The following is a 22,094-nucleotide window of genomic DNA, read 5'->3' on the forward strand; positions in this document are numbered from 1 at the left end:
CTGCTTTAAAGCTTATTGGGAATTACCAGGACAGCACAGTTTTTTAATTACCTTTTTATTTTGAGATAAATATGAATTGTAGATTCATGTGTGGTTATAAGAAATAATGCAGAAAGAGCTCATGGATCCCTTACCTGTTTTCCTCCAGTGGAAATATCTTGCAAGATCACACCCAGAATATCAAAACTGATACACTCAAGACAGAGCATTTCCATTACTGCAAGGATCCCTGATGTAGGAAGGCATAATTTTTAAGAGCAAAACAATATAAAATAAACATCCTTAAAATGTTGGAGAGAGAGTCCAATGGGGTGAGAAGATCAAAGATGAAAAAGCAATTCGAATGCTTGCTTTCATTTAAGAATTAAAAATTCTAAGACTAAAAATTACTGTGATTGGAACATAAGAGATAATAACACTGTTGGTGGAAACATAAATTGGTGCAGCCACTGTGGAAAACAGTTTGAAGGTTTCTCAAAAAACTAAAAAGAGAACTGTCATATGAAACAGCAATTCCACTCCTGGGTATATATTTGAGAAAAACAAAAACACTAATTCGAAAACATACATGAACCCCAGTGTTCATAACAGCATTATTTACAATTGTCAAGACATGGAAGCCACCTGAGTGTCCATCAACAGATAAATGGATATGAAGTGGTATACACACACACACACACACACACACACACACACACACACACAATGGAATATTGCTCAGCCATTAGAACAGAACAAATTTTTGCCATTCGCAGCAACATGGATGGACTTGAAAAATTGAAATAAGTCAGACAGAGACAAACATGTATGATATCACTTATATGTGGAATCTAAAACATACAAGAAACTAGTGAATATAACAAAAAGAAGCAGACTCACAGATATAGAGAAAAACTAGTGGTTAGTGGAGGGGAGAGTGAAGGGGGGAGGGCAATTTAGGGGTAGGGGACTAAATGGTACAAACTATTAGGTATAGAATAAGTGACAAGGATACATTGTACAACATGGGGAATAGAGCCAGTATTTTATAGTAATTACAAATGGAGTATGACCTTTGAAAATTGTGAATCACTATATAGCACACCTGTAACATATAATATTGTATAGCGACTCTACGTCAATTAAAAAAAGAAATAAAAAACCAAGAGAGTGAAAGGAAAGTGGATCATAAGAGGTGGTCCCCAAACAGAATTATTGTAAGTAACTGTATTAATTATTGTCCTCAAAGAACTAGACTCAAGAGAGGACAACATAGAGGTCCCTGCCCTTCATCCAGCCTCACATTTATGAGCTCAGCAACGGTGACCTGGGTCTGAAGTTCCCAGAAACTCTGAAAGCATTACTAAAAACGAAGCCACTGGTTTCTACAGAAAAACCAGCACACTCAGTCTAAAGCAAATGTAAAAACTAAAGGAAGGAGAGGATCTTGCCTCAGTGCTTCCGTTAAAGGCAGTGAACCACTACAAATCAACAAAGCTTGTCCTAAAAGCAGCAGAATTATAGATGAATAGATGAGATTCAGAGCAGATTCAAATCTGATCCAAACACAGATATTTAAAGAAACAAATGCCTCTTTAAAAATTTCTTCTCTTGTGTCAGGAATCTATGAAGAATTGTTTGGTGGGGGAAAAGAGAGACACACATGATGAAAAAAATTTGCTACAACTGTTGACAGCAACACTGTCAGCAACATAGAAGCCACTTACCATGCTGATCTGCAGGTGCCCCACTGCCCAGTGGTACTGACAGGAGGAGCCGCCCAGGTAAGCTTTATCAAAGGGCAGGAAGTGACTCTACCTGAGGGCTGAGACACTTAAAGCAGCACAGCCTCTTTTCAGTTTTTCACTTCTCTGGTGTCAGAGGAGCTGTGATGGGCCTACCTGAACACCCTGTGATAAAGTCTGTGCACAACTACCGATGAATTCTCTAAAGCTTATCCAAATCTGCTTGCGACGTATACCTAGGTTGAAAATAACAAATGTCTTTAAGAAAGAATCCTCCTCTTGTATTAAGAATGTATGAGGGGCTTCCCTGGTGGCGCAGTGGTTGAGAGTCCGCCTGCCGATTCAGGGGACACGGGTTCGTGCCCCGGTCCGGGAAGATCCCACATGCCGCGGAGCGGCTGGGTCCGTGAGCCATGGCCGCTGAGCCTGCGTGTCCGGAGCCTGTGCTCCGCAACGGGAGAGGCCACAACAGTGAGAGGCCCGTGTATCGCAAAAAAAAAAAAAAAAAAAAAAAAAGACAGAATTTGAATTAACAGGAGAAAAGCAAACAGATTTTTACATGTACAGAGGATCCTCCATAGGAAAATAAAAACCCAAAGAAGGAGCAAAACGTTAGTGCTTATGTACGAGGTTGGACAATGAGAGGGAATTGTGGAAGAGTAAGTAAAATACACGGGGAGACCAAAGGAAGATAAGAGTTATTTAAACAATTTCTGTTTGTAGGGAATTCTGTCTCTGACTCCCCCCATCCTCCTGATATGGGGAGGGCCGCTATCACAGGGGAGATTTATCTCCTGCTTTCATGAATAAGGGGGGAGGTCAGAAGGCCCTTCTTGCACCTGGTGTTCTTCAAGTGCCTGCAGCTAAAAATAATCCTCCTTCCAAAGCGGCACGTTTAAGGTGGCATATATTGCTACCCTTCAATGTATATACAATTTTATTTCTTAGGATAGATTCCCAGAAAGGGAATCAGAGTGTGAAAGGGGAGGTGATTTTTAAAGCCTTTGACATAAAGAAAGCAGTATTTTAAACCGAAGAATGTGCTATTTAACAATTTTCTTTTTTATTTGAGAAGGTCCTTTACATGCTGTAGTGCCTTCTTATAATTAGAGGATGAAGGCACTTGGACTCTTCTGCTCTGGAGACAGGAGGTCTCATAATCAGATTTACTGGTTTCCTAGAGAGAGCCCTGAGAACACATTTTTCCAATACCTTTGGTGACTGGGGATTTATCTCACATGAATAATTCAGCGTGTGCAAACCTCATTTTACTTTCAACCTCTCCCCACATGCTAAGAAAGTTCTAAAATGCTTCCAATTTGCCTTGGCTTGTGGTGAAAGTCCTAATGAACTGTGAACCACTAATCGGGTCTTGGGGATTTAGGAATGGAGTCAGAACTAAATCCCAGGTCACGCGTTTTCAGCAGGGTGACCCCCTCGGCTACCCTCCCCTTCTAGCGTCTATGAAGTTAAGCGCCTGGAGGTAGGAGGAGAGGGGCGGGACTCCACGTTTCCTAGCAACCGCACGCCGTCCCCTGATTGGCTGGTCGCCGCGCGGCCGCCATTTTCAAACCCCGGAAGATGGCGATGGCGGCGGCGGCGGCGGTGGCGGCGCCCTCCTGACAGGAACCTTTCTCCGGGCCGAAGCGGCCGGGCGCCGTGCGGCTCCCAGCGGGCCTCCCGGGCACCCGGCCACCGCGCCGCCCCCTTCACGCCATGGAGCCCGAGCTGGCGGCCCAGGAGCAGAGCCGGCCGCGGAGGCGAAGCCGCCGGGCCTCGGGACTCAGCGCGGGCGGCGCCGCAGAGCCTTCGGCCGACACCCCCGGGCCGGGGCCAGATGGCAGGTGAGCGCTGGGGGCGGCGGCGCCTGGGGACCCCTAGCGTTGGGTCCGAGGTTGGGGAGGGGGTGGGAGGAGGGGAGGGGCAGGGGAGGGCCGGGCTGCGTACTCTCCTCCCCCTTCTTCCCCCTCCCTCTTGTCCCCCCCTTTCCTTCTCCTCCTCTTTCTTTTCCTTCCTCCTCCTCTTCCCCCTCCTCTCACCCTCCTACCCCTCTTCCTATCATCTTCTCCCTGGTCCTTTATTTCCTTTTGCCACTCCTCTCCTTCCTATCTCTCCCCTTCCCCCTCCCTCCAGTCTCCTTCCCCACCAACCTCAGGGGGCCTTGGAGATCCTCTAAACATCCATCAGGTTTCGGACCGGAATTGGGAAGGTTCCTAAATGCCCACGGGGAACTGCTGGGTCGGGGGATGGGAATCGTCCCTGGAGCCAGAGGACTTCTACCAGACAGCAAACTTTTAGCCTAAAAACGAGCATTAATATGAAAAGTTTTGCCGAGGTCAGAGTCTCTCCTTTGGAGCCTTGGCCACGTCGGTGCTCAGCGCAGCTCACGGCCCCAGCCTCTTGGGTAAAGAGAGCAAAGAGGATGGTCGCCGACTTTTTAGCTGTTGACACATTTCACATTCTGTCCCGTGTGTCTACAAAGGAAGGACACTAGCCGAGGGTTTCAGAGGCTGTGTCTGCAAGAGAGGGTGAAAAAGTGCTAAAGGCGTGGCTTTCCCCTCACGGTTTTGCAGGGGGTGGGTTTCCAGTGACTGGCAGTTGGACCTTACATCCCTGAAGTTGTGTCCTCATCTGTCAACTGGGATTATAATAGTACCCACTTCCTGTAAGTTGTGAAATTCAGTGAGGTCATGTGTGTAACCCCATACACAGAGAGCTCTCAACAAATGTTAACTGTTATTTGTTGATTTTTATCTATAATTCCACCTCTGCTCCACCTTTTCAGAAGCACTGTGGTCCACTTCACATTATTACTTGAGATAAACTACAGTTCCTTACATAATTTACATTCTGGTCATGCCTGCATGTGCCAATCCCTTTTTTTTTAAATTTATTTAATTAATTTATTTTTGGCTGCATTGGGTCTTGGTTGCTGCGTGCAGGCTTTCTCTAGTTGCAGTGAGCAGGGGTTACTCTTCATTGAGGTGCACGGACCTCTCACTGCGGTGGCTTCTCTTCGTGCGGAGCATGGGCCCAGAGCGCGTAGCCTTCACTAGTTGCGGTGCATGGGCTCAGTAGTTGTGGCTCAGAGGCTCTAGAGCACAGGCTCAGTAGTTGTGGCACACAGGCTCTAGAGCACAGGCTCAGTAGTTGTGGCACACAGGCTTAGTTGCTCCGCGGCATGTGGGATCTTCCCGGACCAGGGATCGAACCTGTGTCCCCTGCACTGGCAGGCAGATTCCTAGCCCCTGCACCACCAGGGAGGTCCGCCAATCCCTTTTTGAGAGAAAGGAAAACACCTTACTTTCATGGACAAGGCATTTATAAACTCATTGTAAGTTATCATGCAGAGAGAACAGTATCTTTCATTAGATACTGATTTTTATTTTGAAGTTTACGGTAACCCTTGCTTGAAACTTTTATACTGATTACAGCCTAGTTTAAGAAGAAGTGAAAGAGCAGAGAGAGAGATGTCATCATCTCTGAGACTGAGAAATAGGAGAATCAGGAAAGAATCGGGAAAGCCTAGTTAAGGGAAAATGAACATAGAATTTCAAAAACATCAAGTGGGGCAGTGTTAAATTCATTGCACCTACCTAGTGCCAGACATTGTTGTAGATACTGGGAATTCTGGTGAACAGATGAACTCCCTGCTCTCCTGAAGCTTAAAGTCTGCTTGGGGAGGAAAGACAATAATGAAATAAATAATAAAATATCAGGTGGTCATTGCTGTGAAGAGGCATACTAAGGGGGATAGAGATAAGGAGAGGGTCATGTTGCTGTTTTTAAAACATCACAAGGAAAAGCCTCTCTGATGATAGCGATGATGTTTAAGCAGAGATCTGAAGAAATTAAGGAACAAAGCCATGTGCATATCTGGGGAGAAAGGCAGTAAGTGCAAGTAGAATCTATATGGTATGTTCAAGGACTGCAGAGAAGCCAGGGTCACTAGAGTGGAGTGAAACATAAGGGCAGAAAGGTAGATGATGAGGTCGGAGAGATGGCTAGGGCCAGATCGGGTAGTATATGGTTGACTGCCAAAAGGACTTTAAATTTGAATCCGTGTTTGGGAAGCAGTAGGAAATTATGTGATCTGTCTTTTAAGAGGATCACTTTGTTACGTGGCAAGGATAGAATCCGAGAGACCAACTAAGAGGCCATTGCAGTTGAAACATCCGAGTGGTAGATGTGGTGGAAAATATTCATATTTGGGATGTGTTTTGAAAGTAGAGCTGACGGGATTTGCAGATGGATTAAATGTGGAGTTAAGAGAAATAGAGGAATGAAGAATGATTCCAAGGTTTTTGGTCTGAGCACCAGAAGAATGGGTTTCCATGTTCCTACAAAGGAAAGACCTGGGGAGTTTGCCTTGGGATATGTTATAAGACTCTTATTAAGGAGTTCATCACACCAGTTTCTTTTTTCCTTTTTCTTTTCTCTTTTTCTGCTTTTTTCTCTTTTTTAAAAAAAAATGCTTTATTGAAGTGTAACAGTCGAATGAAAGAGGGCATGAATCATAAATGTTTTTGGCTCAGTGAAATTTCATAAAGTGAATGCATCTGTGTAACCAGGTATAAATCGGGGGGTTGTCAGCAAGCAGACTTGAAATCACAGCATTGCGAAGTCATCTAGATAGTGAGTCTGAATAAAGAAGAGATTGGGGGGCTTCCCTGGTGGCACAGTGGTTAAGAATCCACCTACCAGTGCAGGGGACACGGGTTTGAGCCCTGGTCCGGGAAGATCCCACATGCCGCGGAGCAACTAAGTCCGTGCACTACAATTACTAAGCCTGCACTCTAGAGCCAGCGTGCCACAACTACTGAAGCCCGCGCGCCTAGAGCCCGTGCTCCGCAACAAGAGAAGCCACCGCAATGAGAAGCCCACGCACTGCAAGGCAGAGTAGCCCCTGGTCACCGCAACTAGAGAAAGCCCGCGCACAGCAATGAAGACCCAACGTGGCCAAAAATAAATTAATAAATAAATTTATTTTTAAAAAATGAAGAGATTGGGGACTTGACCCTGAGGCACTCCCCACATTTAAAGGTCGGGGTAATGAGGATGCTCAGAGGAACAGCTGGTGAGGTAAGAAAGAGCCAAGTGAGCTCAGGATCCAGGACGCCAAATGTAAGAAAGAATTTTGAGAAAGGACATGGGAAACTATGTCAAATGTGACTTATAAGGAAGGACTGGAAAGTTTAGTTAGATAAGGAATGAAAAGACCATTAAATCTGCTAATGAGAAGAGCATATTGACCTCGGATAGTTTCCATGAAACAGTTAAAATATTGAATTTAGAATGTTTGTAGTGGGTTGAGAAGAGAATGCGGTGTGATTTGTTCCGGAAATATGTGAGCGTTAGACACTAGGAGTATGGAGATGGAAAAAACTGTCCTTATTCTGGAAGAACTTATAATGATATAGGGAAGAAAGTTAATAATTATAATAGTGTATGACAACAGTTACTATAGCTGTATATATATGATGCCATAGATGCAAATAAAAGGAGAACTTACCCTGACTGGAGAGGACAGGAAATGATTCCCTGTAGTAATCCCTGAGTCTTGGAGGACCAGTTTAGACCATAGGTGTAAATGGGTGACATCATATGGGGGAAGGATGTTAAATGTTAAAAGGCCCTTAAGCAAATGAGCATGATGAGTTCTAGGTATCATAACTAGTTCACTGTGGCTTGATGCTAGTTGTGTAGGAGAGAGGACTCAGACCCAGAGGAGGTAGTGATGAGAGATTATACTGAAGAAGTAAGAGTCGCATCATGAAGGGACCTTGTATGCCATGACAGTAAATGTTAGGAAAACTATTCCCTAAAAAGTGCTCATATACATAAAATTTCAGATTTGTGGACCCTTGCAGCCCAACTATGGATACCAAGTTAAAAATCCCCAAGTGAAGATGATGAATTGGTGGGAACTCTATCTGCAGTAGCCTAGATGAGTGTTTGAATCTGATGGCTGGCAATGAGATAGGAGGACTTGACACGCTAAGTGTGGGTTCCACTTTGAAGAACTCTCGCTGCAACTGGAGAGCAGGAAAGAATAATGGAGGCAACGCAAGCCTGTGGGGTAGAATCTTAAGAAGGGGTAAACTTGATATGGGGTGGGGGCGGTGGGGAATAAGCAAGTACAGGGAGAGGTTGAAGAGACAAGAGAGAAAAGATGATGAAACAAGTGACCAGCAAGGCAGAAAAGGATGGAATCCAAATTAAGGGTAGAGAATCTAGCCTGGCTAAGAGCTAGGTAAGTTTGGGGGATGGGGTATGTTGTAAGCGGGAATTTGAGGGCTTTCCCACCAGGGTTCTATTTTTTGTGTGAGGTTGGAAATGGTGTCAGCTGAGAAAAGGGTGGTGGCAAAGGCAGCATGAGGAGAGTAATGAAGTTAGAAGAACCTTGGAGGGAGAGGATGTAAGATCATCTACAAGAACATGTGAAGTTTGACAAGATAGTGTCAGTTAATAGTGGGGCAAGACAACTGTTTAAGCATAACATCAGATCCAGAAATTGTAATGAAAAAGATTGATGTATATGACAATGTAAATATTATAACTTTTTCTAGACAAACTCACTGTACACTGATTTGAAAGACAAAAAACATACAGGATGGGCTTCCCTGGTTACGCAGTGGTTGAGAGTCCGCCTGCCCATGCAGGATTCGTGCCCCAGTCCGGGAAGATCCCACATGCCGTGGAGCGGCCGGTCCCGTGAGCCATGGCCGCTGAGCGTCTGGAGCCTGTGCTCCGCAACGGGAGAGGCCACAACAGTGAGAGGCCCGTGTAGCACAAAAAAAAAACAAAACAAAACATACAGGAAAATATCACCTTTTTTAAAAACATTGTTTACATACTATAGTTGCACCCATTTGAGGTGTATAATTCATTGTTGTCCTATAGATTCACAGACGTGTGCAACCATCACCAGGCAATTTTAGAACATTTTCTTCACCTCAGAATGAAAACCCATACCCTTTAGTTATTCATCCCCCTCCCCAACACTCCTTTCTTGCTTTACCCCAACCTCTAATCTACTGTCTGTCTCTATGAATTTCCCTCTCTGGACATTTCACATGAATAGAATCATGTGGCCAATTTTAGTGAGCCATCCTTTGCCCATTTTTAAAATTGGGTTATTTATATTTTTTATTATTAAGATATAAGAACTCTTTATTCTGGATACACGTCCCTTACCAGATAGATACATTGTTTGCAGGTAGATATGTTCTCCTATTCTGTGGGTTGTCTTTTTTTTTTAATTGAAGTATAGTTGATTTACAAGTGTGTTAGTTTCTGGTGTACAGCAAAGTGATTCAGTTATACATATATATTCTTTTTCAGATTCTTTTCCATTATTTTTATTGCAAAATATTGAACGTAGAGCCATGTTCTGCTCCTCCTCCAGCGGCAGCCATGGCGGCAGCTCGGGCTTTGTGGCGAGGGGGACGGTGCCGAGGGGGATGGTGCCGGGCAGACCCTCCCTAGAGGTCTCCCTCCTCTGCCTCCTCCTGTCACCGCTCTGCTGCTCCATTATTTCTTCAAATATTTTTTTCTGCTCCTTTCTCTCCTTTCCTTCTGGTACTCTCACTGCATGTATATTGGAGCGAAATCTGGTAGATAAAACAACATTTTAATAAGGTGTATATTTAAACCAAGCAATTATAGGGATTTATCTTAAGAAAGCAGTTGCATAGCATATGTAGATGTATGTACAAGGAAGTATATCACAACACATTTTTATAATAAGTTTAGAAAAAACGAGAAAATTAAATACATTATACTTTTATACAATGAAATATCATTAGCTATAATAGTTTTTAAAATCTCTTTTCATAATTCAGATGGAGTTTATTTGGTATATTGTATACAGTATATTTGGTTTTTAGTTTCTTTTTTGTTGTTGTTTTTGGTACATTTCCTCTGTGTATCTGTGCAGGTTTTCTCTAGGGCAGCAGTTCTATAAGTTTGACATCACTGATAATCTAGCTTAACAGAGGAGGGCTGGATTCTTATATCGCCTTGTATATAATGTGTTGCAATGTATAAAGTTGAAGTATATAAAGAATGAAGTATATTAGTAGATAAAGAAAATCTGCCCTGACATAGATTTTCAGTTCAGTAAGGCATGGGTACTTTAATAGGCTTTTCAGGTAATTGAGGATATTCTTTGATAATATACCAGAGCTTGACAAGTGGTAGTTTCTTAACAGGTGGCTGGAATTTAGAATCTGAAACCATAGCAATGAACTTTTCATTCTCTGTTACATTAAAATCCATTGGTCTGTTAAAACTTTGAATAGATCTATTTTACCCATCCTTGATTTTGTGACATTATGCATTTGTCATTTGGAAAATATTGGCACAGGGAGTTAAGCAAATCTTCTAAAGGTTGATACATACTGTTACATGCTATCAGAAAATCACAATTATTAATAGTACCACCAATCTCATGTGAAAGCTTTTAAGTATTGGGAGGATGCCATGCTCATAGTGATGGGTACAGTTTTCAAAAAATTCTAATTTTCATTTGAAAGCTCAAATTTTTATCATTGGCAGCAGCAATACTTCATTATAGATAAACGTCCGCAAAATACTCAAGTCCAAATGACAGTTTATCTGTTAGTCATTCTCTCAAGTAAAAATATTGTTCTCTGCAAAGCTAATTTGGTTCACAACCTGATTGAAACACAATTGCTTTTCCTCAAGACAACCTTATTACACTGGCCATTTTCCCTTATTCAGAAGGGATATTCTCCTGGAATTTGTATCGTTACACTTGATTCATTTATATTTAATATCTAATTCTTATTCTTTGTCTCTGACTGCTTTTAAGAGTAGAGAAACAAGGATATGACCCAGTGTACAAGTGGAAGGCTTGGCCTTAAATAATAGAGCTTATCCACTATAACAAGAGAGAAGAAAAGGTCTATGGTTGGTAGACTGGACAGTGTAAATATGTAGGATATAATATAATAAGGTGCAGAGTCAAAGCTGTTAGTGAGGTGGGAGTGGGGAAGGAGTATTGGAAGAGTAAAGAGAGAAAGGTTTGAAATAGTTATTTCAGAGGGTAGGCGAAGAAATGACAAGGGAAATCTAATAGCGTTGCTGAGCAGAACTGAGGATCACTTGAAATTTGTGGTCAGGAACTCATAGTGAAACTAGGCAGCGTGTGTGTGTGTGTGTGTGTATACATGTACATGTGTACACACATTTGCGTGTAAATAAATTTTTTTGAACATAATGTGTGTGATGACTACTACAGGATATGGCAGGGGCAAGATAATTAGGGAGAAAAGAGTGGAGACTTCTGGAATCCACTGGGGTGTAAGCTTTCTGTGCAGCTGCCTCTTATGTGGCAGGCCTCTCGCTCCTTTTTCCTCTTCCGTCCCTCTCTTTTTGATTTTTTTAAAAATTTTATTTATTTATTTTTTTTTCATTTAATTAATTAATTAGCACAGGGTCTTTGTTGCGGCAGGTGGGCTCCTTAGTTGTGGCATTCATGTGGGATCTAGTTCCCTGACCAGGGATCTAACCCAGGCCCCCTGCATTGGGGGCGTGGAGTCTTAACCCCTGCGCCACCGTCCCTCTCTTTTTGTTCTGGGTAGTAATAGGCCAGGGTCTTGTCCTCAGGCAGCCCTGGGCCCCACCACGCAGCCCATAGCTCAGAAGGCGGCTTGCTTTTCTGGCCCAGTTTTCCTGACACTGTGTTTGTTCTAGCCCCAGCTTTGACTCAGCTAATTATTTTCTCTGGGAATGTACACTCTTTGAGACTGTGACCCACAGCCAAATAAAACATTAGTGTTTAAAGAGTTTAGGCTTTACAGTCAGGCTCCTTGGGTTCAAACTCTTGCTCTTGAGGACTTAATCTCTTTTAAGTCTCACTTCATAGTGTCTAGCTCATTATTAGTATCTATCTCACAAGGCTGTGATTAATCTCTTTAAATCTCACTTCATATAGTATCTGTCTCATAAGGTTGTGAAAATTACGGTAGGTAATTCAAGTAAAACATTAGAATAGTACCTAGACACAGCAAATACTCCAGAAATCTTAAGTGTCATTATTTTCGTTTTCTGCAGGAAGCACTAGAGCTATAACTTACTTACCCTCTATCAAGGAATATTTAGCAATTACCTCTGTTGTCAGTTTTTGTAGAGATGGTACAGTATAGTTCTTAACAGCACAATGCTAGATCTTTGACTTTTGTTTTCCTAGTGAAACTGATGAATTTGTAGAATGGACATCCAGGGTTAAAGGTATATTCTTAAGCCAAGCTAGCTGTTCTGTTAACTTAGAGCTGAGGATTCCTGTTGCCTTTAAGGGAATTTAACTTTTTGGATGGACTATTTTTCAGAACATTTAAAAAACTAAATTAGGGCATATAAACACAAATTGAGCCAATCCTTGATAATCCCGGATTGTCATTATTATTACTATTTATATTAATAGTTGCTGAAAATAAAAGGATGCCCCCACCTAGCTCCTAAGGCTGTTTCCTCCCACATTGAAATGACTGTACTTTTTAACAGTTTTATTGAGATATAATTTGCATGTCATAACATTCACCCATTGTAAGTGTGCAGTTCAGTGATTATTAGTAAATTTATAGACACAGTTCACTGTTAGAACATTCATCATCCCAAATACTCCCTCAAGTTTGTTTGCAGTTTGTCCTTGCTCCTACCCCCAGACCTAGGCAGCCACTAATCTGCTTTCCATGTCTATAAATGTCTATTTCTGGACATCTCATATAAATAGAATTATACAGTATATAATCTTTTGCATTTGCATGTTTTGCAGTTTGTCCATATTATGACATGTATCAGTATTTCATTCCATTTTACTGCTAAATAGTATTCCATTATATGAAATGAATATTCCACATTTTGTTACTCCATTTACCAGTTGCTGGAGATTTGAATTGTTTCCAGTTTTCGCTATTATGGATAATGCTGCTGTGAACATTTACATACAAGTCTTTGTGTGGACATATGTTTTCATTTCTCTTGGGTAGATTCCTAGAACTGGAATTGCTGAGTCATATGGTAAGCTTATGTTTAACCTTTTAAGGAATTGCCAAACTGTTTTCCAAAGGCTACTAGATTTTTAACGAAGTAGCTTTTAGATATTTTTCTCTTCCCTCACTATTACTTGCTGCTGGCATTATCCCCTGTACCCTGTCTCCTGAATCTGATGCTGTGGGCAAGGCAACCTGATAAGTATATTAGAAATTCGTAACGCAAAGGCATTGAATAATAGTCTTGAGTATTAGTGTGGGATGTTGTGATGTCTGGAATGTGTGTGCATGCTGGTTTCTAGATGCTCAGCTGTGTTCTGGACTAGAGATGTTCCAAGATGTATCTGTTACTTGGGACTCTCAGATACAGGTGAGAAAACCCCAGTGTGGTAGAGGAGATAGTCTACATGATTATCAGCTCCACCAGGCTCTTTCCGAAGTGGAGAGGAGACAATCCCTTAAGATGCTAAGCAGTCAAAGCAGTAGGAGATGTCTGCTTCCTCAGATATTAAACCCAAATAAGTGAATTTTGTCATTGTTTGTCTAATTTGCAAAGCACTTGAGACACTGAGTAGTTCAGCACCCTAAATACCAACAAATGTAAACTATAAAGAATAGTTTACACCATTCATTCTATAAGATTGATGCATTCATGGTACCTTTGGCATTTACAGATTACATTTTTAATTTAGCTATCTGTGAGTTACGTATAGTTGTTTGTAATCAGGCTGAGAAATGTGTTTGAGTTGCACCCAACAGCTGCATATCAGTAATACTGTGTTCTTGTTTTCACATAGGAAGTAATTTTCCTTAACAGATCTGGAGGCATCCAAAAACTTTTCAGTTATACTTTGTCATATTTCAAATGCCCCTATGCCTCAAGTCTTCTTTTTTGCTAATTTCAATGACCTACTCTGCTATACTCCTATCATTAGCCCTTCTATTTAGCTTGCTTTTTAAAAAACATTACTTTGCTAACTCATTTTGGTTATTTTCATTGTAAAACCTTAAATACCTATCTTATTATAAGCCAGTATCTTTATATTTTTGTGGTTTATTTTCCTTTTTAATTAGAATAGTCACTTATATTGTCTGGTACACTTTATGAAAATGTTGCCATTTATAAATCTGCCATTATAAATCCAATTCAGCTCTTAATTACCTGCCATGATAGAGGAGGACAGTGACACAAGTCATAATCTCTGAAAATACAATTCGGTTTAAGAATGAAATAACAGGATGATTTTCTTTTGAACATCAACTTTGCCATTTTAATTACGCTTTGTTTAGACTAAATTTAGTTTAGTGTAAAAATAATAGTTTGAAAACACACCAAGTGATACAAAAGGAAATGTGTTAGAGGCCAAGGAATAATCACAATGGGGTTAGTAGGAAACACAATTAATATACCAAGCTAGTTCCTTTAGGTATTAGTTTATTTTATGCTTTAAATGTTATAATTATTTGGATATATGAAAAAAGGGATTGGACAAAAATTCTTGAAAAGATGAAGAACTGTCACTTCTTATTTCAGCCTTTGAGCTCCCTTTTAAATGGACTGTACTGGGTATCTTCTAGAAAGGCCACTTTTAATGTTTTATGAAATCAAAAATTTTTCCCACAAGGATTTAAAATAGCTGTATTACATTTTGAGTCTGACCCCTGTGAAAAAATGATTATATATCTTTCCAAGATTTTTGAAAGCCGGCACTGACTCACATGCTTTCAGGGCACAATTTGTTTTTTGGGTTCCTGTTTTACATGAGTTTTCAAAATAAATAGGTACTTGTTATTGAAATAGGAAAAAATAGCATTACTGTAAAGCTGATTACAACTGGTGCTGGAAAGAATCTTGCCATCCAATTGGAAATATTTTTCCAGTTTGTTGACCTGTTTAAAATTCCGAACAGCTCATTCTTTCCAGCTTTCAAACATCAGATTCATTCTGAGGTCAGTATGGACAATTCTAGGGAATAAAGAAATGAATAGCTTTGGTTTTGTGTTCTCCTTAATACTTGTCTTATACCCAAAAGGAAGTGTTTATTGACTGTTTTAAGTGCCACTATGATTACTACTTTGTAATGAATATTTGTATTACATTAAAGATAATCTGGGAAATCATAATTGTTGCTTCTCAACCCAGTCCCTACTGGGGCTCTTTTTAACTGTGTAGTATATGATAGCACTTACCTAGAGGAGTGTTTTTAGAAAGTGTGCTCTGTGGACTCATAAGGTATGAAGGTCCTGTTTTCCCTGTAATCTTTTGGCATTTGCTTATAATATTATTGATATTATCTATGTATACTATAATACCATATCCATGTATTCTTTATTTTTTTTTTGATTTGTTTATTTTTATTTTTGGCTGCATTGGGTCTTCGTTGCTGTGTGCGGGCTCTTCTCTAGTTGCAGCGGGCGGGGGCTACTCTTCGTTGTAGTGCGCGGGCTTCTCATTGCGGTGGCTTCTCATTGCGGAGCACGGACTCTAGGCACGCAGGCTTCAGTAGTTGTGGCACGCGGGCTCTAGAGCGCAGGCTCAGTAGTTGTGGCACACAGGCTTAGTTGCTCCGCGGCATGTGGTATCTTCCCGGACCAGGGCTCGAATCCGTGTCCCCTGCATTGGCAGGCGGATTCTCAGCCACTGCGCCACCAGGGAAGCCCCCCATGTATTCTTTAGTCATGTGAATTATAATTTATTGCTGATGTCTTAGTGTTTTATCAAAAATCATGCTATTTTCTTCATTGTTGCTTGACTTTTCTGCAATGGCAAGAAATCATCAGTTCCTTAGGTTATTCTGCTCCACTAAAGAGGCCCTCAAAAATTTTTTTGAGCTCCAAATAATTATTTAGGAAATGTTTGCTTTAAATATCTTAAGATCTGGGGGCTTCCCTGGTGGTGCAGGGGTTGAGAGTCCGCCTGCCGATGCAGGGGACACGGGTTCGTGCCCTGGTCTGGGAAGATCCCACATGCCGCGGAGCGGCTGGGCCCGTGAGCCATGGCTGCTGAGGCTGCATGTCCGGAGCCTGTGCTCCGCAACGGGAGAGGCCACAACAGTGAGAGGCCCACGTACCGCAAAAAAAAAAAAAAAACTTAAGATCTTTGTGCAACTGTTTCTAATTATTATTAGTGTCATCCTATTTCGCTATGTCAGGAACCTTAATAGTAACTGAACAGGCCTAGGGAGGAAAAGAATTCTCCATCCAGTTATGCCATTGAGCCCTCTCTCTGGTCTGCTTTTCCTCTCTAACCTTGCTGCTGTCCCTCTGCCCCTTACCATCTGTTGTAAGCAATATTGGAACTGCCTCTTAACTTGTCTTCCTGACCAGTGTGGCCTTCTTCCAATCCAGCCTTCTTGTTTCTTAGAACTCAATTGCTGACAGTTGCCGTACATATTCAAGATCAAGTCCATACTCTTTAAGGATTGTATGTGAGGCCTTTTATCATGATCTAGCCCTTTTTTATTTCTTTTGATACTCAAACATAAGGAACTACTTGCAGTTTCCTGAATATAATTCAGTTCACTCCCCCTTAACATGTACTATTCCCTTTCCCCACAGAGCCTTCCTGGCTCTTGTATGCTTTGCTAATTGCTATTTCTCTTTGATTCAGCTTTAGTATTACTTAAGTATTAATTCTTCTGTGAAGCCATTTTGCTATCCTCTTTCTCCTTGTAGCCATTTTCACTTGTGTTCCTTGTCAAATAAACTTCTGCTTTATATTTAGCTTAGAAAACTATAAAAGTTTTTGTGTTTGATTTAAGCTTCTAAATATTTGTAGAAATAATGGCCATCTGTGGTTTTCTGTAACTTATAGACCCCTTATGAGGGTCAAGGGTGAGAGACAGAATATACAAGTGGACAATGGCCTGACAATGCAGGAAGCTAAGCGCAGTAATTTCTGTAATAATCAGCCCCAGATGGCCAGGACTTGATCAGTAGCTGCCAGCTTCCCTAATTTTTGTCCTTGCTTCCAACTTAAAACCAACTAGAGCAAATCAAATCTGCACCCAGTAAATCACATAGGATGCCCTAGTCCTAGTTAGCCTGCCTACAGCTTCCCCCTGCCAGTCAGGGTACACCTGAAGCCTTCCTTTTTTTCCACTGTAAAGCTTTCTCATTGCTCAGCCTGCCTTTGAGTCTGCCTAAACGCAAGTGATGGTGGCCATCTCCCTTGCCGTAGCAAGCTCTGAATAAATAGCCTTTGCTTTTCTCATAAGTATAGTTTATAAAATTTATTTCATGTGCTAGCTATGTTTCGTGATTTTCTACATGTTTTATAAACATAGAGGTTTATATTTTATAAAGGTGAAGACAGATTTTTGTCATAAGGATTATTTTGTTTCTTTACATTGAATGACAAGATGACACAGAATAAAAATGTGTCACTTAGTAGTAAAGGAAAAAATCCTAGTCAAATTTTAATCTTACTTGAGACCTTTGTCTCCTATATAGTTACTTAAAGCTTTTTATTTGGTTTATTAAATCATAATTTTTTAAAAAAAATCAGTACATGGAAGAGATTTAAACATGAAATACAAAATAAATGCATTTAGGTTTTATTATGTTAAGAGTATTCTTTTATTCTTATTTTTAAAATATTAAGCATGAATGCTGAATTTTATCAAGTAATTTTTGCATCATTTACTGGTTTTTATTTAACCTATTAGTGCAGTATATTGTATAAATATATTTCATATTATTGAGCCATGTGTATGTTCCTAGAATAAACTCTGCTTGTTTTGAATTATTTTCTTTAAATACTCTTAATCTGTTCACTAATTTTATAAAGCTCCTTTCATTTTTGTAAAGTTTCTGAAAATGACCAGAACCTATACCCTGATTTTTTACTTTTTGTGGTTTCTTTTTTACATACCCTTCCTCTTATTTCTACAATTGAATGACTAATAAGGCTACTTTGAACAGTTTTGAAACTATGAAAAAGATAGCTTTTTATCTGTCTAGTGCTTTATTTTACTGAAGTTACTCTCAGTGTATTTATTGTTTGAATTTTCTGTTAACAGATATTCCCTTCAGAGAGGTAGCTCCTTCACATTTTTAACACCTGGCCCCCATTGGGACTTCACTTTGGTGAGTAGACACCTAGGTTTTTTATTTTAAGACATTAGTTAATTCCTGGGTTGTGTTTCAGTCTGGTGTACAGCTCAGTTGTCTGTACCTCTCTGAAAACCTTGAAGTACAGAGTTTCTATCACCATCTTTGGCAGCCTAATTTAATTCTTTTCTGCTAACAAACTGAAAGAAATTTTTATTTCAATTAAATATAAAATATATTTTGAAAAGTATCAGATCTATTCATCTTTAACTCTATGCAATTCTTTCTCTCATCCCTACCCATGTTAAATTTAAGAGACTATATTAATGAAACGTGAGGCTATTTTTATGCACACACTCTAACAGCTTTTTTCTTGGTTGAAAAATATAAAAATGCTTATAGATAATATATATAATGAATGATTCTTTTATTAGTCATCTTAGTATAGAGGGACTCCATTATTTTTAGAATGAGACTTTACAGAGGCATCTAATCTTGTGCAAAGTGACACCAGAAAATTGGGGGATTTTATAATTAAATACTCATTACTTCACAATACTCATATAAATAAAATATGTACAAATAGAACATGATTCTTATCTCTTCTTATTTGGGGGAAATAGCAAAAACGATTCTGCCTCTAGTTTGCCAAACTTTACGTATGTGCATGTATTGAGGATGTGCCATTTCATTTGTATTCTGTTCTGCTGTATTTAATTTGTTTTTCTGTTGGGGACTCCTGTTCGAGATTTCTGTGAATAATAGCATTTACATACATTAAGTGGTCAGTAAAGCATTCATGGTAAGAGTCTCCTGATTTTAATGCAGTTCCACATTTTCCTTTCAAACTTTTTTCATCTTGGTCCCTTTTCCTTACTAGTTGAAGAACCTAAACTTAAACAGAAAAACTAGTAGAGAAGTGTCTCCAAATTTGATTTTGCAAGACTATCAGCAAAAATATTTTGAGCATTACCCCTGATATATTTATTTATAATTTTTAGGTATGTAGCAACTTTATTAGCTAATATTTCAAAGCTCAGTACTCACTTAAGGTGAGATTAATGATAGTGGACATAAATGTATATTTCAAATAGTCGGGATAATTTCAGTTTGGGGCTGACTTCTAAAATGGATTTGATAAGATTGCCATTATCTTTAACTCACATTTTTAAATGTGGTTGATGATGAGCTCATCATCTGTGTATTAAATTTTAGTAAAGCTTATTTTTTAAGGATTAAGAAATACATAAAAATGAAGTTCTAACATTTTCCTCCTGTATTCCAGGAAAGTTACCTTGCATATCGTCTGGGATAGATGAATCTCACTTGGGAAAACACTTGTGTAGAGGTCTCTGTGACAAAAGAAATATCTAATGGTTCATGTATTAAAACTTTTGGAATGTGATTGATTAAGGAATACTAAGAGGGAGATTTATAACTTTTTAAATACATAGTTTAAGAAGGGAAAAGAACAAAAATTAAGCACTCAAGAGGTGAGAAAAAGAACAATAGAGTAAATCAAAGAAAAGAGGAGAAGTAAGAGTGGAAAAAATAAAATCAACACCCAATCATGATAAAATTCTTGGCAAACCAAGGATAGAATAGAACTTCCTTAGCCTGAGACCTACCACAAACAACATACATAATGATAAAATGATAGTGACAGTCCCTTTAAATTTAGAAAAAAGCATGCTGTCATCATATTTATTCAGCATTGTACTAGCGCTCTTAGCCAACACAGTAGGACAGGAAAACAAGTGGTACACAAATTAGAAAGGAAGAGACAGTCTGATTTCATTACTTAGAGACAATATGATTGTCTACATAGAATATCCAAGAGAATATTAATAGCAACTATTAGGACTAATAAGAGTTTGAGCAAGGCCATAAAAGTTATAAAAAGAAATCAATAGCACGTATGTATATTAGTAACAAACAAATGTAATTTTTAAAAATTTATTTATTTATTTTTGACTGTGTTGGGTCTTCGTTTCTGTGCGAGGGCTTTCTCTAGTTGCGGCAAGCGGGGGCCACTCTTGATCGCGGTGCGTGGGCCTCTCACTATCGCGGCCTCTCTTGTTGCGGAGCACAGGCTCCAGACGCGCAGGCTCAATAGTTGTGGCTCACGGGCCTAGTTGCTCCGCGGCATGTGGGATCTTCCCATACCAGGGCTCAAACCCATGTCCCCTGCATTGGCAGGCAGATTCTCAACCACTGCACCACCAGGGAAGCCCAACAAATGTAATTTTTAAAGATGCTTTTATTGAAATAAAAAAATTTTAAACTAGGAATAAATCTATGAAAAGATGGGTGAGACTTTTATGGGAAAAACTGGAAAGCATTAGTAAAGAACATAGGACACCTAATGAAATGGACAGATATACCATTTCATGTAAGGAAAGGCTCAATAGCATAAAAATGTCCATTCTTCCCAAATTAATTCATAAAGGCAATGCTGTTCTGATAGAAATCTCATTAGAATGTAATAGATCCCAATTCATGCAGAGAAATAGAAGGCCCAGGACCGGGAAAGTAGTGTACCCCATCAGGGAGCATTATGACTGAGCGTATAAGCTATTAAGACTCACTCCAAAGGTACAGAAATTACACAGCATTATATGGGTGCAAGTGTAGATAAATAGACCGTTGGAGTGAAATAGAGAACCCAGAAACCGACTTATGAGAACTTATTGTATCATAGGCGTTATGAAAGAATGGTGCTCTCAGCAAATGATGTTAGGGGTGGGGACAGTTGGCCAAATTACCTTATACCACATACATACAAAAATAAATTCTAGATGGGTTGAATATACAAATATGAAAAATGAAACTTTAAAATAGTTAAAAGAAAATACAGTAGAATGTTTTACAATCTGTTAAATTTCTTTATACATATGCCCACACATGTGTAGATTTTATATAAATACATAAGTATGATCCTGTACATGCTTTTTTTCCCTTAGTACAATCTTCTTTTTGCTTGGCAGTTTCCTCCCCCTTTCCTCTCTTCTCCCCATGTAAGTCCTTCCATTCCCCCAGTTCCACGCTAACCCATGTCACCAACACTGTATGTATCCCTCTGTATTTTGCTCATATAATTATTCACAAATACACAGCCTCACAGATAAGATACACATAAGCAGGGTTTTTGTTTAGTTTGCTTTTCAAAATTAGGATCATATTATTCATACTTTGCTGCATCTTCTGGATATAACCTTAGAATCAATAGAGATTTCTTGAGTTCTGTCACCTCATTTTTTAGTTTTTCCCAGTTCTGATTTATATTGTTCTTTCATGTCTTGTATCATTTTCTTAATGTCTTTTTAGCTAAGTTCGAAATAGTATTTTATAGGTTTGCTCTGCATCTGTGAGCATTTCCTTTTGAGGTGACTTCATTCCCTGTAGGGATGTTATTCTGCCCCTTATTCTCTCTCTTTTTTCTTACAGTTATTTTGTGTAGAATTTGACTTGGGGAATTTTCTGTTCATTTTAATATGAATTTAGTTTTCCTGAACTTTTACAAAGAGGCTTGGTGCAGATAGCTTTTCTAACTTCATAGAGTTCCCTCTTTTGTTGTTTTCATGGGGCTTGCTTCTGAGACTTCCAGGCTCCATATATTTCCCCCACTTCTATCTGGACTTTATCTTTCCTTTTCTCAGTTGCCCCCATCCTGCTCTATGTTGATTCTGCTCTCAACAGTTTCTCCTCAGGGTGGGGCCAGGTCCTGGAAGGGAGCCCTGGCTTGTCAGTTTTGAGAGTTCACAAGAGCTAGGCTGTATCACAAGTAACCTGAAAAGTTATTTTGAGGTTTAAGGGAAGAAACGTTACTTAAGGATTCTTTTTCAGTATTGATTAAGGACCAGAACTTAAAGCTATATACACAGTTTTGTCACTACTGGCACCAGTAGGGCTGAATGAAGGTGATGAATGATAACTGGAAGGTACTCCTGGTACATGCATGTTCATTTTTCACCTGATAAATCCTGCTTCAGGCAACAAATCTTAATTACTTGGGCCATGAGAAAAGGATATCTTTTTCCTAGTGAAATCAACCCCCCCATAGGATAAATAATGTGTTCCTTTTTTAAGAAATTTGTTATCTTTATATATAAAACATATTTTACTTTTTCTCTAACAAGTATAGATTTGACTTACATAAGAGTTCTGTTCTGAAAAACTTTAGATAAGTAAGTTTTTTAATAGGGTGGAATCACTTCACAGCAAGGGATGATTTAGTCAGAGGGGACTTTTTAGAAAGTATATAGTATGTGCTGGCGATAATTTATGGGCATCCCTCACA

The sequence above is a fragment of the Leucopleurus acutus genome (assembly GCF_964270905.1).
Source record: "Leucopleurus acutus genome assembly, chromosome: 1".
Classification (NCBI taxonomy): Eukaryota; Metazoa; Chordata; class Mammalia; order Artiodactyla; family Delphinidae; genus Leucopleurus; species Leucopleurus acutus.